At 40.5% G+C, this 18195-nt stretch overlaps 1 long non-coding RNA gene across 2 annotated transcripts in view; it reads right to left on the bottom strand.

The window, feature by feature from the left end:
• LOC141421688 (uncharacterized) overlaps positions 1-18195 on the bottom strand; it is a 154314-nt gene that overhangs the window by 4558 nt on the left and 131561 nt on the right. For both annotated transcript variants that reach the window (XR_012446357.1, XR_012446358.1), the window contains 2 exons: positions 14593-14675; positions 2215-2336 (listed from right to left, as the gene is read on the bottom strand). This is a non-coding gene — a long non-coding RNA (uncharacterized lncRNA). The remainder of the gene's footprint in view (positions 1-2214; positions 2337-14592; positions 14676-18195) is intronic.

Below are 18195 nucleotides of genomic sequence, written 5' to 3' on the forward strand. Positions count from 1 at the left end.
ATTGTCCCTGTTTACAGACATGTGATCTTATATGTAGAAAGCCATAAAGACCCCCACCAAAAAACTGCTAGAACTAATAAGTAAATTCTGTAAAGTTACAGGATATAAAAACCAGCACATAACACTCAGTATATTTTCTATGTACTCACAACAAACAATCTGAAAAATGAGTCAGGAAAAAAAATCTTATTTCCAATAGCAAATAACAAAAAGCATAAACTTAGGAATAAATTTAACCAATGAGGTGAAAGATCTCTACAATGAAAACTGTAAAACACTGAAACTGAAGAAGACATGAAGGAGAAAATATCCTGTGTTCATGGATTGGGAGAAACAGTATTCTTAAAAGGTTCGTATTACCACACAAAGTAATCTATAAATTCATGCATTCCCTATCAAAATACTAATGACATTTTTCACAGAAATAGAAAAAAAATCCTAAAATTCCTATGGAACCACAAAAGACCCCAAATAGCTGGAACAATCTGGAATAAGAACAAAGATGCAGGCATTGCACTACTACCTGATTTAAAAATCTACTTCAAAGTTATAGTAACCAGGACATCATGGTACCAGCCTAAAAACAAACACCAAGACATCATGGTATCAGCCTAAAAACAAACACATTGACCAATGGAACAGAATAGAAGGCCCAGTAATAAATTCATGTTATCAAAGTCAATTGATTTTTGACAAAGTTGCCAAGAATGCACAATGGGGAAAGAATAATCTCTTCACTAACTAGTGTTTGGGACAACTGAATATTCACTTGCAGAAGAATGAAATTAACCCTTATCTGACACCACATAAAATGCTAACTCAAAATGAACTAAAGGCTTAAATTCAACACCTGAAACTATAGGACTATTAGAATAAAAACTTAAGGAAAAGCTCTATGATATTAATCTGAGCAATGATTTTTTTGAATATGAACTCAAAAGCACAAGTATGAAAAGCAAAAATAGATAGATAAACGGGATTACATTAAGCTAAAAAACTTATGCAAATCCAAGAAAAATATCAAGAGTTAAGATAACAACATTCAGAAAAGTAGAAAACATTTGTAAACCATACATCTGGTTAGTGGCTAATGCCTAAAACATATAATGAACTCAATAGTAAGAAAACAATCCTATTAGAAAATGAGCAAAGAATATGAGTAGACATTTCTCAAAAGAAAATATGAATAATAAGTACATGAAAAAATGCTTAACACCATCAATTATCAGAGAGATGCAAATTAAAGCCACAATAAGTTATTACCTCACACCTGTTAAAATGACTATTGTAAAGAATATGAAAGATAAGTGTGGGTAAAGATGAAGTAAAAAAGGGGAACACTGGCACATTGTTGGTGGGAATTTAAATTAGTATAGCCATTATCAAAAACAGTATGGTCTTTCCTCAAAAATATTGAAAATAGAACTACCAAATGAACTAGTAATCTACTACTGTGTAGGATGCCAAACAAATGAAATCAGTATGTCAAAGAGATATTTGTAGTCCCATGTTAAATGCAGCAATATTCATAATAGTCAAGATATGGAATCAACCTGAGTGTCCATTAGTGGATGAATGGATAAATAAAATGTATGTATATATATATTAAATGCCTGCAGTTGAATTTAAGCCTTTAATTCACTTTGAGTTAGCTTTTTATGTGGTATAAGATAAGGGTTAATTTCATTCTTCTGTAAGTGGAAAAGTAGAATTCACAGAAGTAGAGAGTAGAATGGTGGTTACTAAGGGCTGGAGTGGAGAAGTTGGGTTGGGGACATAGTGGTCAAAAGCTACAAACTTTCAGTTAGATGAGGAATAAGTTCAATAGATTGTACAGCATCATAGTTAACAGCAATGCACTGTATTTAAAAATGCAAAGAGAATAGATTTGAAGTCTTCTCACCACAAAATTATAAGTATGTGATATAATGCACATGTTAACTAACTCAGCTGGGCCATTCCACACTTGCACATATTGTAAAACATATACATGATGAATATATACTAAAGAAAAAATATTAAGTGGTTTGCAAATGAGTCAAAATTGAAAACCACAAGTATAGTGGAAAGAACACCTGGATTTTATCCTTTGCCACTAACTACCTTTTGATAAGCAAGTTACTTAACCTCTCTGGATCTCAACTTCTTTATCTGTAAAAGAAAAAGGTTGTAATATATCAGTGCATCCCAACTTTGGCTGTTCATTGTAAATACCTGAGGATATTTTAAGACTCCTAGTGCTTGTGCCACGTCCCAGACCACTTGTATCATAATAGCTGTGGGCAGGGCCCAGGTGTCAGTAGTTTGTATAGCTCCCAGGTGATCCCAGTGTGCATCTAAAGTTGAAAAACACTTTATTAAATGACTTACAAGGCCTTTGTAGCTCTAAGTTTCTATTATTCTAATAGGTGATATAAAATATTATACTGACATAATTGAGAAATATATCAAAGCATTCCATGTAACTAGTCAAATGAATAAGCTCATTATCATCATTCATGGATTTAAATATTCAAATAGGATTTCATGCACATTACAATTTCACCTAGGAACCTGATGGTAAAGAAGTCAGATGTTGTCTCTTCCAAAATATAACCAGCAATTTAACACAAGAAAAGCCAAATAAATATTTCCCAATGCTTTTGTGCTAAAGGCTGTTGGGGGTGGGCATCCATCAGTAAATCCTAAATTTCTTATTCAAGCTCTATAAATAAATATTGAAACATTCTTCAATAGGCTTGGTATTCAATTTCACCTGGGCTGCCAGCTTATGATAAGACAACATGTGCCAAACAAAACCTTGTGATATGAAAATTTCAGGCTTGAATTTGTACATTCAAACAGTCAAGTTGGCAGTGGGCATTTGTGCAGCCCTGAAACAAAAGCAGGAATACAATCCCCTTTCTCCCCCTCCTCCCTACCTGGAAGGCACATTTAGAGAATTTAGAAAATTAAATACTTTCATTTACAATCTGCTTGAACAAAGAATAGCAATACGATGGGGCCCACATCAAGAATTCAACTAGTGATGCGTGTCATTTCACTCAAATAATAACCAGACCACATTCTGATGTTCTAGTTCTTTGGAGAAATGATGAACACCAATTTACATAGAAATAATCAGACATGTTTTGAAATCAAACAAAAATTTTCATTTTGAGAATAACTCTTGTATTATGTAATTTCCACTGAAATTGAATTTGTTCTAAAAAGCTAAGAGGATAAAACCATGTGACCAATGCCAAAATGAACTCCATTTTACATTTAAAAAATGATGGGTCCCAGTTAAAGTACTGGGGAACTTACATGAACACTTTCAAGAGGTTTGCACTGCAGTGATCCTGAATAGTATCCTAGCAACCAAGACATGTTCAGGAAATTTCCAGTAGAATGTTCTTTGAATGCCAGCAATCTAGCATGAGTATCAGTGTTGTTGTATTCATGTTCTATTCACTGACACACGAACAATATGTAGACAAAAGATCAGAGTGCCCAGCAGGGGGAATGTGCAACTTTCCATAACACCGCTTTCAGCCAGAAGCATGGACCACCTGGCACTTTGTCCAGAGGAGAAATTCCATGGGCCAGGTAAATAAAGAATGGTCGGTCACCCAGAGTCTTATGATGCCCTGGTCTCTGTGGCTTCCTCCTCAGTGAAACAAGTGCCCTATTTTTCTAACACTAGTTTCAAACAATGAAGAATACTGTTGTCAGTTCTTACAAGTCAAATCTACACTTGCTGTACTCCAGATCTCAAGCACTTAATTGTCCCATAGTCTCATCAATTCCAACTCACTGTGAGTGTGGAACCACAATGGTCTTGTTTCTATTCAGCGTATTACCATCATCTCAAACTCAAAATGTCCAGAATAGACTGTAGTAACCTCTCTTTAATGTTCACTCCCCAGATAACAAGCCCTCTATCCTCAGAAGATGTGTCCCTGAACCCACAGACACATCTTCCTCCTCCTTGGTCTTATTAGGAAGGGTAGAGCTGTCGTGAACATTTTCTTCACCTTAATACTTTACTCCCATTCTCCAGCAAATTCTACTACCTCTTCCCTCTCCATTATTTGACCAATGATGGTAATATAGATCATTGCCTCCAATGTCACTCTCTGCAATCCAGACTTAATTCTGTTGGTGACAAGCCACCCTCAAATGACACCTCAAGTCAGCCTCTCCTGTGATCAGAAACTGCTATGCTTTTCTGTTTGGCTTACACATTGCTGAGACTCATCATAATGACAACTGCAATGGCCACAACTTATGTGATAGAGCACCTATTGTGCTGACCCTGGTACAAACACTTACTCATACATTATCAGGAATTCTTACAATAGTCGTGCAGAGTAGGTGACATCATCCCTATTTACCAGTGAGGAAACAAAGGATTGCAGTATATCGATGACTTGTCCAAGATCTCATGTTAGGATAAGGCAGACTCAGTGTAACCCCCTCCTGTGAGGGTTAGGCCATGACACTTTCAAAAAGCTTGGACTTCCAGTTTTGTTCTGATGTGCACAAAACCTTCTGATCTAAACTAATGGCTTAGTGCTTTCCAACAGGTACCCTCTACTTAGGAAGTTCTAATATCTGCCCCTCACATAGTCCATACTAAGTTCCTTGTCCCTGCCTTCACCCTAATATAGTCCTAACCCCAGGTACATGCTCTCTTCCAACCACTGCTTATCCAAATGTCCCCCATCCTTCTAGGTCCCCATCAAGCCAAATCCTGAGCTACACTTCAACCAGTACAGTGCATGCTGGTACTCCCTGTTCCGAGCTTTAGGACTGGTACTCTAATATACTTATTCTGTTTTGTCTTTCCAGTTAGACAGGAAATGGAGCAGGACAGAAAGATCAAGGGATGGCTCTACAAACCCACAGAGCTGTGTCTGGATTACATTTTCAGGCTGTGGGATCTTAGCCTGAAGCTATGTTTCCTCATCTGTAAAAGAGGATAAAACTCTTATTTGTCAGGGTCATTACACAAATTTAATAAGATAAAAACATGTAAAGCCTTTTCCGGGTCCAGCCCTTGGTAATCTTTCTAAGTGCATGTGAGTTTCCCTTCCTCTTTGAGGTAGAGAGAGATATGACTCACGTTTAAAGCAATGACCAGAAGTGAGTAGCAACAGTTCGTGTGTTCAGTTGTATAACAAGGCATTGAGTTACTTTGAGAAGTTTTGAAATTCAAGAGAAAATGTTCCAAGTGTCCAGAACCAACATCAGTGCACTAAAAATCCCTCATCCCTGGGGCAGGGCAATAGGATGGAGCAGAGAGGAGGAAGAGAAAGCAGGGACTCAAGCAGATACTTGTACACCATGTCCACAGCAGCATTATTTACCTTCTAAGAAGAAGAAGCAATCCAGGTGTCCTCTGATGGACGAATGGATCAACAGAATGTGGAATTTACATACATTAACAGAATGTGCAGTATAGAATTCCGCTTCAAGAAGAGGGCAAATTCTAATACATGTTGCAGCATGGGTGAACCCAGGTGACATTATGCTATGGGAAAGAAGTCACTCACAAAAGGATAAACACTGTCTTCCATCACAGAGATGGAAAGTAGAATGGTGGTTACCCAGGACTGGGGAGGGAAGGCGTGAGGGAGGGGAGCTTTGTTTCATGAGTACAAAGCTCACTTGTGGGTTATGAAACACTTCTGGGAATGGATGGTGGTAGGTGTGTAACACTGACCTTTACACTTAAAGATGCTAACATGATAAAATTTTATGCTATATTTATTTTATCATAAAAGAAAGAATGGAAAAGTTATGGGTCCTGCCCAAATTTTCACCCAGAGTCAAGAGCTCAGTCCACACAGAGCAATTTCACAGGGATCCTGAGAGACACAAATGGAGTTCCATGTATCCTTACACCATCTGAGTCCTACGGGTTCAAAGTGCAGGTGCACAAGGAACAGAAAACCCAACTCAAACTGGCTTCAACTGAAAAGCAAATTTACTGGCTTTGAGAGGCCTGTGACTCTCAAACTTTCACAAGCATTAGAGTCACTTCCTGGTTTATTAAAATGCCAGCTGGACCCCAGCCCACCGTCTCTGATTCAGCGTGGGCCTGAGAATTTGCACTTCTAGCCATCACCAGGTGGTGCTGAGGCTGCTTTGAGAACCATATGTTCTCAAACATTCACACACCATCCATGTCATCAAGGTGTTGGCGTTGGCTCTCTCCAGGATCTTCCATCTACTCTCTGTCCTCCAGCTTATCTTCAGTAGGTTGTCCTCCAGGAGTGCTGAAATGTTCACCCCAGGAGGAGTCTTACCTCTACATACCACAGAGGTCCAGAGCAAGAAAAAATGCTCTGAGTGCCCAGCATTGCAGATAAAATCCTAACTGGATCACCTTCAATCTGATGCCCCCACAACCAATTACACTGGCCAAGGTGAGAGTTACGTGGATTGGTTTCTATGTGGTGCTACGGTGGATCCAACTTTTCTGGGATCATTTGGTTCCTAAGGGGAAGCATGAAGCAGAAACAGATAGTGGAGAGACAAGTCATTGAACACCCACAATCCCACAAGGTATGCTTAAGGTGGACAGAGGCCAGACCATGGGTGCTTGCCAAGGGGCTTAGAGCTGAGCTTGAAACCAGTAAAGGAACACTGAATGATTCTCTTCAGAGGAGCAATGTGGTTGACTTCAGGAAGACCATGCAGGCAAAAGTTGGAAGATGGACTGGAGAGAAGCCACTTAGAATTAAGGAGAAAGGCAATTCTGAGTGGTCCCCTTTCCTGCATCCTGCCCTTTGAAACACTTAACTGCACAGATGTTCCCCATCGCTCACTCTAATCTACTTTTCCTTCCTTTCCTTTCTCATATACTGTCCTTCCTTCCTTCCTTCCCTCCTTCCTTTCTTTTGCAGTACTGGGGTTTGAACTCAGGGGTTTGTACTTGCTCAGTAAAGAGCTTTACCACTTGAGCCATGCCCCCAGCTTCAGTTATTTTTTAGAAAGGATCTTGCATTTTTTGCCCAAGGTCAGCCTCAGACTGCAATCCTCCTACCTATGCCTTCCCTGCAGCTGAGATCCCAGGCATGTACCAACCATGCCTGGCTTGTTTGTTGAGATGGGAGTCTCAATAACTTTTTCCCTGGGCTGTCCTCAAACCACGATCCTTCCAATCTCCACTTCCCAAGTAGATGGGATTATAGATATAAGCCATCGTGCCAGGCTTATAGTTCTTACCTTCTAACATGTTGCATTCTCTATTTATTTGTTATTTCTTGCTTATTTGCTTACTAGCCTATCAGCTAGTTCCATGAAGGCAGGAATCTGTCTGTTGTGTTCAGTGCTGTGTTCCCAATACCTGGGAAAGTTCCTGGCACATGGTAGATGCTCAGTAAGTGTTTGTCAAATGAATGAATGAATTGCTTATGAGAACACACTGTGTTTGCCTCTGTGCCTTTGCTTAAACTGGCCCTTTTGTCTGGATTTTCTTTTCCTGTCTCACCTGTCAGACTTCTCAGATTCAACCTACGTTCAGTTCTGCCTTTGTTCATTTTCTTGTGCCAATAACATAATACCATAGATGGTTTAAAGAAAAGAGGTATATTGTGGCTTAGTGTACTAGAGAGGCAGCACATGGTGATGGCCTTCTTGCTGAGAGTCCCCCTGTAACATAGGGCATAATATGACAAGAGATAAGAAGCAAGTGTGAGTATTCTGGTCTCCCTGCCTCCTAAAAAGCTACCACAATTCAATTATGGGGTATTTGCCCTAATAATCTTATTTAATCCTAATCACTTCCCAAAGACCCTGCTTGTAAACATCATTGTCAGATTAAGTTTCCATCCTCCTAATATGTCACAATGGGAACTAAACTTTGAGATAAGTTTCAAAGGGGACAGGCCACATTCAGACCACAGATAGCCCAGACTCTCTGGAATTCTTCCCTGACTACAGCCGTGGCTGCCACTATCTGGCTGATTTTGCCCATGAGCAGTCTCACTTCTGTATACCACAAGGTACAGAGCAGGAGAATGCCCTGTGTCCCAGTCATTTGGTGGCTGACTCTTGGCTCTTCGTGTTCCCTTGCATTAACTGCTGCAGTGCGCTGTAATTGCTGTGTTCTTTCCAACAAACCGTTATCCCCTAGAGGGCAGAGCTGGGTATTGTTATTCTCTACATGGCAAACAGTGTCTGATGTGTTGGAGCATCAAGGCAAAGTTTATTGAATTAATGAACTGATGAGCAGTTACACAAATAAATAGATAATGCTCATTATTATTTGTTAACTGACGAACACAGACCAAAACACAAATGTCTCTTGTGGTTGGCTTCCATTGTACCCACCTTCATCCCCAATAACAGCAAACAGAAAAGTCATACTGCTCGCCTGTGTCCTGCTTGTCCTGTTTCTGTTGTGCTCGCAGTAATTTGCTCTCCTGATCCATTAATGGCAAAGCCTTCTCCAGGAACTGTTATTTTAGAGTTTCTGTCATAAGGGCTGTGCTCTTATGCTTAGCAGCAGAAATGGGTTTGACAAAGGACAAAACCAAGTATATTCTCTTGAAGGCTGGAGAATTGAGGCTTCTGCAGAGTCAGGTAAAAACTAGGCCTGAGTTATCCAACCACACTGCCAACCAGCCTGCACAGGGCCACCCATCCTGGAGACAACTCTAGCATGACCAGGACAGTGGGGCCTCACCAGAGCCACTCAGCAGTTCAGGTTGTGAAGGGCGAGCTTAGCCCATTACAATGTAGTCTGCCCTCTGACTACATTCTCTTCTATGGAGCTCTAAGACTGACTTTCTTGTTTTCAGGCCGTACCTAGACAAACCATCTGGCAAAACAAGTTTTCTGGATATGTCTCTCTCAGGAAATCATCTTTTCCCAGAAAAATTGCAGATTGTTATAGCTGCAAGGAATTGTTGACATCATCTTAATCACATAGATAAAAGCATTGGATCTGGGGCTTTATCATGGCAGTGCACAAAGGCTATGGCTGGTAATTGTAATGATAAAGAAACCCTTTGATTTGTGGTTCAGATTTTACCCAGAATCCTGACAATGTATATCTGGGATGGGTCTCAAAGAAGCCTGATTGCTCAGGTGGGACATGATTCTCACCAACTAACAGCTATCAGTGCCTTCAACGACCTGCTCAAAGCTACTTTCCCCAGTCCCTCTGACCTGCAAGGAACTTCTTGTCTCCAAGCTCCTGAATAATTCAGTTGGAACTAATTTATAACGGTACAGTATCTAGTATTTCAGCATTCTCTGCTTCCTGAGCACCCCTTCTCCTTTGTTCCCTGACTTGAACTCCGAGCTCTTTGAGAACAGAAAACACTTAAATATTTACTGTATAATCTTCACAGTGAACAGCACAGCTCTTGACACAACATAACTGCTCAATAATACATGTGGATTGATTATCGCTGGGAAAGGAAAACTCCACACAGTGCCAGAACTTATTTGTGATGGGTCAGACCTGTCATCTTTACTCAAGGACAAAAACATTAGTAATAGTGATGTTCAATATAAAAAGCACTCTGAGGAGGCAGCCTATCAACAACTTCCTGCACTCATTCCTTTGGTATTTGATATATCAAAGGAAAGTAGTCAGATGATATTGTTTATTAAAAATAATAATATTTGCCTACATGGGAGTTTGGTGACTGGGGCCATGCTCACATAGCTGTCTCTGTGGCTACCTAGGATGCACACCCAAGTGTGCAACCACTGGTGCTCCATTTGTGCTAGGACTAAGGGAAGCATGGTGGCCACTGGCAGGACTGGGACCCAGAGAAGGGCTCATGCTTTGGGGGTGCCCTAGCCCAGCTGCTGCCCATAGGCCAAATTATGGGGTAGTGGACTGCTCACAGTGCCTTCAACCTTCTCTTCCCTTCCCTGCAGGCTCCTCAGCTCTCCTTCCTGCTCTGGAAACTTCTCCCTCCACTCTCTCTATCTCCATGGCCCAGCAGGTGTGGCTGCATTTGCTGGGGAGGGGCCATCTTGGAACTCTCCCACTCCCCTGCCTGTTTCTTTAGCAGCTTCCTTCAAAATGGACTGAACTTTATGCTGTGAAGGAGAGATATAAGTGCCATGGACACCGTTAACTCTGAGGACACAGGAACCTTTGAGCAGGGGTTCATTAAAAGGAAGGCCAGGCCTTTGTACAGGACCAGCCTGAAGAAGCCTAGACGAGAGGAGCAGCCGGTATTCCTCCCTAAGAGGCTGACTCTGGAGCACAGAGCTCCAGGACTTGGCCCCTGATATCAGCAGTTAGACAGTGGGACAGTTCCCTGCTCCTCAGCAGCTTCCTCCTGCACTGTTTGTACTGTCTGGAGGGATTGTTGTGCCTGTCCGATCATGGTGTGCTCCATGCAGCTGACCTGCACTGGGAGCTGGGCTGAGAAGAGATATGCACAAGGCTCCCTTGCTCATACTTCCAGAGCTGAAGCTCTGAGGCCTGTCCAGATGCAGACAGGAAGAGACTAAGCTCCACATCAGGCATACTAGTTCTGTGAGCTCATGGGGCCTGGCCTTGTGGGCAGGAGGCAGTCAGTGCCCAAGGCCCCTCAGTTTCTGAGACAGAGGCAGCATAAGCCATAATTGCAGAATGCATGTCACATGCATCTGGCATGCTTCCACCCTGTGCCCCAAAGCCGGTCTAGCCTGGCACTGTTGCAGTGTCACAGGAGCCATCACAGAGGGTCCTCAAGGCCCCTTGCTTCACCAGCTTGAGGAGGAGGGAGAAAGAGCAAATGGAGCCTCAGTGACTGAGTGCTTCTTCAGCAAGTCCTGGGTCGTGGCCTCTGCCTGGCCTCGCAGAAAGGAAGGGTCTTCACAAGGAAGGCAGGCCCAGTAATAAAACCATCCCCTCTCTCAACAGTGCTGGCCTTAACTCTCCACCAATAGTGATCATGTGATTTTCATTTCTATTCCATGTGGTCAGAGAAGATTCTTCCAGAAGGTTCTATCTTGGACATTCATAATTCAGCTCAGAGGCCTTCCCCTGCCCTACCCTCCCTCCCTCTGCCACCTAATCCTGCAGTGAGCAGCCCAGTGTTGAATCGTGTCAGCCTTATGCCTGCAGTTTTCATCTCATTCCAAATAAATGTACTTCAACTGGTTAATACTACTTCTACTAATATTTTACAGACAAGATATGGTGACACATGCCTTAATCCCAGTACTCAGAAGGCTAAGGCAGGAACATTGTTAGGTCCTGGCAAGCTTGGGTTATATAGTGAGTTTGAAGCTAGTCTAAGCTACATAGCAAGACCCTGACTCAAAGATCCAAAACATTTTTTAACATTTTATAATTTAAATGAACAAATATTTATTGAATACCTCCAATATGTAAAGCATAGTTTCAAATAACTGAGGAGTACAAAGAGAAATACAAGATAACTTACTATCAAAGAATTTAAATTATCAGAAGACACACACACACACACACACACACACACACACACACGTAATGTGATGAAAGGTAGGATGAGATAACCTTCATGAAAGAAGCTAGCTAAAGAACACTGGAGGGCTGGAGGCATGGCTCCAGAGACCAAGCACCTTCCTAGCAAGCACAAGGTCCTGAGTTCAAACCCCCAGTACTGCCATAAATAAATAAAGTACATTAGAAACACAGAAGAATCATGGAAACACATAATTTAGGGTTAAAAAGTCTCTAGAAGTCATCCAGTCTCCAAAGGTTCTCTGCTATGATGTAATCAAACGATATTCTATCTCGCCTGTATTTGAACAGCCCTAGTGATAGGAACTTGTTATCTTCAATACTTCTAATCCAGCTGGTTTTATTCTTCTATCAATGGATACAAGCGAGAGATCACATGTCTCATCACCAGGGCAACCCATTGTCCTGTCTTATACAGCCCTGGAAACTCCCCTTAGTGCTCTGTGACATGTTAATATGCAAATGTAATTGTGCACACATCTACAGGTTTACACAGGTACTAATAAAACCTGTACAAAAACAGAAAAAACAATGACATAAAGATGAAATATATACTGCCTTTGAAATGATCTTACATTATATTAACATTATCCATCTCCTTTGTTCTCATTAAAATTATGCTATTATTGTTAATTTCTGGCCAGGCCCTGGTGGCTGACACCTGTCATCCAGCTACTCAGGAGGCAGAGATCAGTAGGATCCCTGTTTGAAGCCGGCCCTAGGCAAATAGTTAGGAAGAACTTATCTCAAAAAAACAATCACAAAAAAATGGCTGGTGGAGTGGCTCAAGCAGTATGAGCACCTGCCTAGCAAGCATAAAGCTCTGAGTTCAGACCCCATGCTGCCAAAAAAAAAAATGTTCTGAATGCCTAGTTTTCAATGTCTTAATAACCAATGATGGCTTCATATTATCATTAATATACCAAGGCATACTACTTGCATACAGCTCGATTTATTTAGTGATGTTGAATGTGAATTCATATTTCAAATTGTCTTCTTGAAAATGTCAACTGTGTTTGGCCAACTTCTAGCCAGATTTAATAGTTACTTCATAACACGGCTGACAAAGAGCTCCTCTATGTGCTGCAGGGGAACCAGCTTTGCTCCTTCTTTGGTGCTCTTTTGTGCTTCTCTGTGTGATTTGCAGTATCACTTGAAGCCACTCATCCATTTTGGGGGGACTACCTTAGTTATATCAAGGTAATTCTATCAGTAGGTACACTTAACCTATTACACATCTGGAAAACCACTAAGGAAGGAGGCTATCTCTGCCAGCCCTCCATGTTATGGAATCCTGATCTTTCCTGAGGACACCTCAAGTCTGTCAGGGAATCAACATCTATTTGCTTCCTGTGCCACCCCTCCACACACACCCAGTGGATCATTATGTGCGCCCTCACTCCATTAGATCATTGAGAAACTTCTTTCTTTTCCTGAGTTAAGACCAAGTCACATGATAGATAGCAAGTGTGCCCACCCTTTCACATGACCTGGACCTGGGGACCTTTCTGCCTTAACTGGCTTCCCCAGATAGCTCCTGTGGGTCTGTCCTGGGAGTCAGCCTAATGCCTGCAGCCCTCTCTGCTCCCCAGAACCATTTTTGCTAGATATTTATACATATATATACATGCCTTAAAGGATATTGAGCCCTACTCCTACTTGTCAGTCTGTATACCACTGATATCCTAGCCTGTCAAAGGAAACAAATTTAGATACATAGACAGATAAACACTAGATGGTAAACATGACTCTTGTTCCAATGGAGAAAATATGAAACATGGACAATAACAAAAATTAAACAATGAAATCAACCATAATTTCATATCTCAGAGATACATATTCAAGCAATTTGATGTCTATCCTTTCATATTTTTTCTATGCACATATGTAGATTTCATTCTAGTCTTTTAAAAAAAATTAGGATTTTCAAATGCAGCAAGCACATCTATCTGATACTGGATAGAACTAGAAACTAAAAGTGACCTGGTCAACACCCACAAGCTGAAAATACAAGGTAACACAGAATTTTCTAACCTAGACATTCCTCTCTTCCATAAAGAGTAGTTTTTGAGTATGTACATGAGCTAAGACTGACGGAGACAATTATCTTTGTTTTGGAAAGAATGTTGTAGTTCATATCATTTGACTCCATTCATTATCAGAATTCCTGCCTCACCATTTCCTGACAGGTTGTTTGTTCAGTTTCTCTCTTTTTTTTTGTAAACATTTTCATTAGATATAATAGTTGAACAGGGGTTTTATTGTGATATTTCCATATATGCATATAATATACCTCAGTTTGTTTCATACCCTCCATTATTCTCCCTCTTGCCCCTCCCCACTCATAAAATGACTTCAACAGGTTTCAATGTTCTGTATTCATAAAGATATGAAAAATACAAGGACAATTTTCATCCTCGTTTACCCTCTTCATTTACCCTCCCTACTAGTGCCCTCCCCTTAGTACAATCTGTTCTACATTCCTGTCCTTTATTGTTTACCTGTCTGTTCACTGTTCTGTGGGGTTTGACTTGGTATTTTACCTGTAAATATATTGTACTCTAATCATTCTAACCCCTTCTATTACTCTTTCTTACCCTTTTTCTCCTACCCTATATTTATCAACAGTTTTCACTGTGCATCACTGTATCTTGTTCCTACACAGAGGTGATATATTTCAGTATCATTCACCCTTTATCATTTTCTTCTTTTCATCTTCCCCTAGTCTCCTCTAACAGTCTTACTATTGGAAATACAGTTTTTATATATATATATATGTGTGTGTGTATATATATATACACACACACACATACACACACCTATACATACATACACACATGCACACACATATACATGTATATGATAATTTTTTTTGAGGTACTGGGGTTTGAACTCAAGACCTAGACCTTGAGTCACTTCACCAGCCCTTTTTTTGTGATTGCTTTTTCTTTTGTTGAGATAGGGTCTCACGAACTATTTGCCAGGGCTGGCTTCAAACCGAGATCCTCCTGATCTCTGCCTCCTGAGTAGCTAGGATTACAGGCATGAGCCACCAACACCCAGTTCTATGATAATTCTTGTATTTGGACTTGGATCTATCTTTCACACATGAGAGAAAACATGTGACATTTGTCTTTCCGAACCTGAATAAGTTCACTTATGTTGATGTTCTCCGGTTCCATCCAAATCTTCATTCTTCTTTATGGATGAATCTTTAGGGAATATGCTGGAACATATAAACATAGGCAATAAGTTCCAACTAGAACTCCAATAGCTCAGCAACGAAGAGAAAGGATTGACAAATGGGACTACATGAAATGAAAAAGCTTCTGTACAGCCAAGGAAATGGTCACCAGACTGAAGGGGCAGCCTACAGAAAGGAAGAAAATCTTTGCCAGATATATATCTGACAAGGGAATTAACAACCAGAATTTACAGGGAGCTCAAAAAACTAAACTCCTAAAGAATCAACAACTTAATGAAGAAATGGACAAATAAACTGACCAGAAATTTTTCAAAGGAAGAAGTCCTGATGGCTAAAAAACATGTGAAGAAATGTTCACCATCCCTGGCCACAAATGCAAATCAAAACCACATTAAGATTCCACCTCACTCCGTTAAAATCAAGAAGACAAACAACAACAAGTGTTGGTGAGGATGTGGGGCAAAAGGAACCATCATATACTGTTGTTGGAAATGTAAATTAGTATAACCACTATGGAAAGCAGTATGGAGATTCCTCAAAAAACTAAGAATAGAACTGCCATAAGATCCAGCAATACCTGTCTTAGGGATCTACCCAAAGGAATGTATGCCAGGTTACTATAAAGGCAGCTGCACACCCATGTTTATTGCAGCATTACTCACAATACCTAAGCTATGGAAACAGCCAAGATGCCCCACTACTGATGAATTAAGAAAATGGGATAGATAGATAGATAGATAAACATTTATATATGCACACACATATATGTATGAATATATGAATATATATAAACATACATATATATGAATATTGCTCAGCTTCTCCTGAGCACATTCAGTCTGGAAGCTCAAAGCTTCCCAAAGCATCCCATTCCATGCTCCATCCTTCCCCTACCCTCCCATTGTGGTTATTAGGAAGTTTGTACTGAAAACAGAAGGCGCTGGTGTCCTGAAGTCCAGTGAAGATAGGGAGGATCAGAGAAAGTTAAAAAGAGAAAGTAGAAATAAAAATGGGCTGTGAAGGGACATAAGTTAATTTTTACAAAGTAAGACTGAAAACCTTGCAATCTAGCTACATAGTGAGAAGCAGAGAAAGGAGGTTTGGTAAAGAGCCCATCCCACAGGATTTCATGTAAATCCAAAATAGCAAATGGCTTGCCAAGTTTTAATATTATTACTCTGCATTTTTGAGTATCCTGAATGTTTTCCTAATCACATCAGGCATGGCCCATAAATCTTCCCTTATGTGTCAATTATAGCTTTAATAATCAAATGGTAAAATTTTTGAAAATGCAGTTCATTCAAGGTCAATAAAAAGTGCACTCAAGTTTCGTTGATTCAAAAAATACATCTGAAAGTAAAGCCTTGAATAGATATTCAAAGTTTATTTAGTATAACCTAGACTAATATTCCTGTCTAGGCTTGAAGGAAGGACTTTAAATCTGAGAACCTCAAAGGAATTTGGAGGCCATTGCATTCAGTGTTCTCAAGTTACTTCTAGATTTCTGACCAGGCCTGGGCCACAGTAGTTGGAGACACTTTGAGGAGTAAAAAAGCACTTAGGCAATAGAATATACCAAATCCTAACTGAAGGATTAACTCATCTCAGAGAAAAAACAAAACAAAAACAACAAAACACTAGAAAGGAAAGATTGACAAGTTTTGCTTAATTCAACATGAAAATTTTGGTATGGAGCAAAAGTACAAAAAAAAAATAGAAACAAAATGACAAAATAAAAAGTATTTGAAAATATATGACAAGAATAATACTCACAATGTATTTTAAACATTAAAAAATTGATTCAAAATTAACAATTCAACAGAAATGCAGGGTCCCACTTCCCCCAGCAGTGGGGAGATAGGAGCCAGAACCTTCCAAACAGATGACTCCCAGTCCTTGACAAACACATGCCCGATTCGAAAGTCTGCCAAGAAGCTTACATAGCTTTTTCAAAGGTTTACATCCACCTCAGATGCAGAGAAAAAGAAAGTGGTTGCCCACATACCAGATGAGTTAGGGATGAACCATGAGCAGTAAATAGTGCTGTGACGTCCTCTTTCTTGAGGACTAGTTGAGAACATGTATGGAATTGGGCACATCTACTTGACAATAGAAGTTGGGATTTCCTTCTGTCTTTGCAAGCTCTGTAGCACTTTGCCTTTGATGTGCATTGCATTCTGCTTTAATGCTTACTCAATAATAAAACACTTTCCATTCTCCTCCATTCTTGTGAGAGGTTTTTCCGGATGGGTAGGAAGTTCAGTTTCTAATTATGTATCACTAACAAGGCGTCCACTGCCAGAGAGAATGGGCATGGGAATGCTTGGCACCCACATTCTTTCATGGAAGGGAATTTTCAGGAAAGCCAAATTATCTCTAGATAATGTGTCCTAAAATGCTATGTTAGAGTCCTAACCCTCACCACCTCACAATATGAACTTATTTGGAGATACAGTCTTTACAGAGGAGATCGAGTTAAAGGAGGTCTTTAGGGTGGAGTCTAATCCAATATGACTGATGTCCTTATAAAAAGGGGGATTTTGAACACAGTGTCAGAAACCCATGGGAGGAAGGTGATATAAAGACACAGGAAGTAAAGGCAGATGGCTATAAGGTAAGGAGAAAGGCCTGGAACAAATCCTTTCTCCACAGCTTGCAGAAGGAGCCAACACTGACAAATGACACCTGAGTAGTGGACTTTTCAGCCTCTTCTAGAACTTCCCTTGTTAAAGCCACTCAGTTTGTGGTTATGACAGCTCTAGCAAACTGATAGGGTGATGTGGAGTCAGAGAAAGGAGCTATTATATGAGTTAAATGTAAAAGGGTGTGTGCTGTGCAAGGCCGTCACCTCCATGAAAGGAAGCCTCTTACTCTAGGAACAGGACAGATGAGTGCCACCATCTACCGTGTTTCCTCCATTCCCACCCCTGAGTTGCTGGAGGCACAGTGTCCCATCTTGGGCTTAGCATCTTTCCTGCCTCCAGGCAAACCATTTGCAGGTTATTGTACAATTATGGGCAGGTCTGCGTTTTATTCAAAGTTCAGTTCAGAGCCATAACTATCACAATAAATACTTTATTATGAAGAGTTAAGATATGTGCTTAGACATAGCAAGAAGCTAGTTTCAGGTCTCTCTGTTCCTTAACAAGATAACTTGGTTGGATGGTCTTCAAATAAGTAAAAATTTTATAAAAATAAAACATAACACATTTAAGTGCATTTGGTGACTGTACTTTTAAATTTAAACTGTTTTATAAATGAAATTCAATTATAATGTTTTGAAACATGCCACATGCAAAGAGTGGGCCAGGACTGCCCTGGGGCGCTGTGACTTGCTAAGGAAAGCAGCCTGTGGGTGCATTTAAAGTCAGACCACTCCGTTACACTCTGTAGGCCCTAAAATTAGATTCCCTAAGACTGGTCTCCCCTCCCCTGCTAAACTTCCCTGGTTCCATCCTCCACCTTCTTTATCTTTCTTCTCCAACTCCAGGGTCTTGCTACTGTGACCCCTTCACTGATCCTCAGTATTGACCCCGGTAAG

Source organism: Castor canadensis, chromosome 3 (assembly GCF_047511655.1).
Source record: "Castor canadensis chromosome 3, mCasCan1.hap1v2, whole genome shotgun sequence".
Classification (NCBI taxonomy): Eukaryota; Metazoa; Chordata; class Mammalia; order Rodentia; family Castoridae; genus Castor; species Castor canadensis.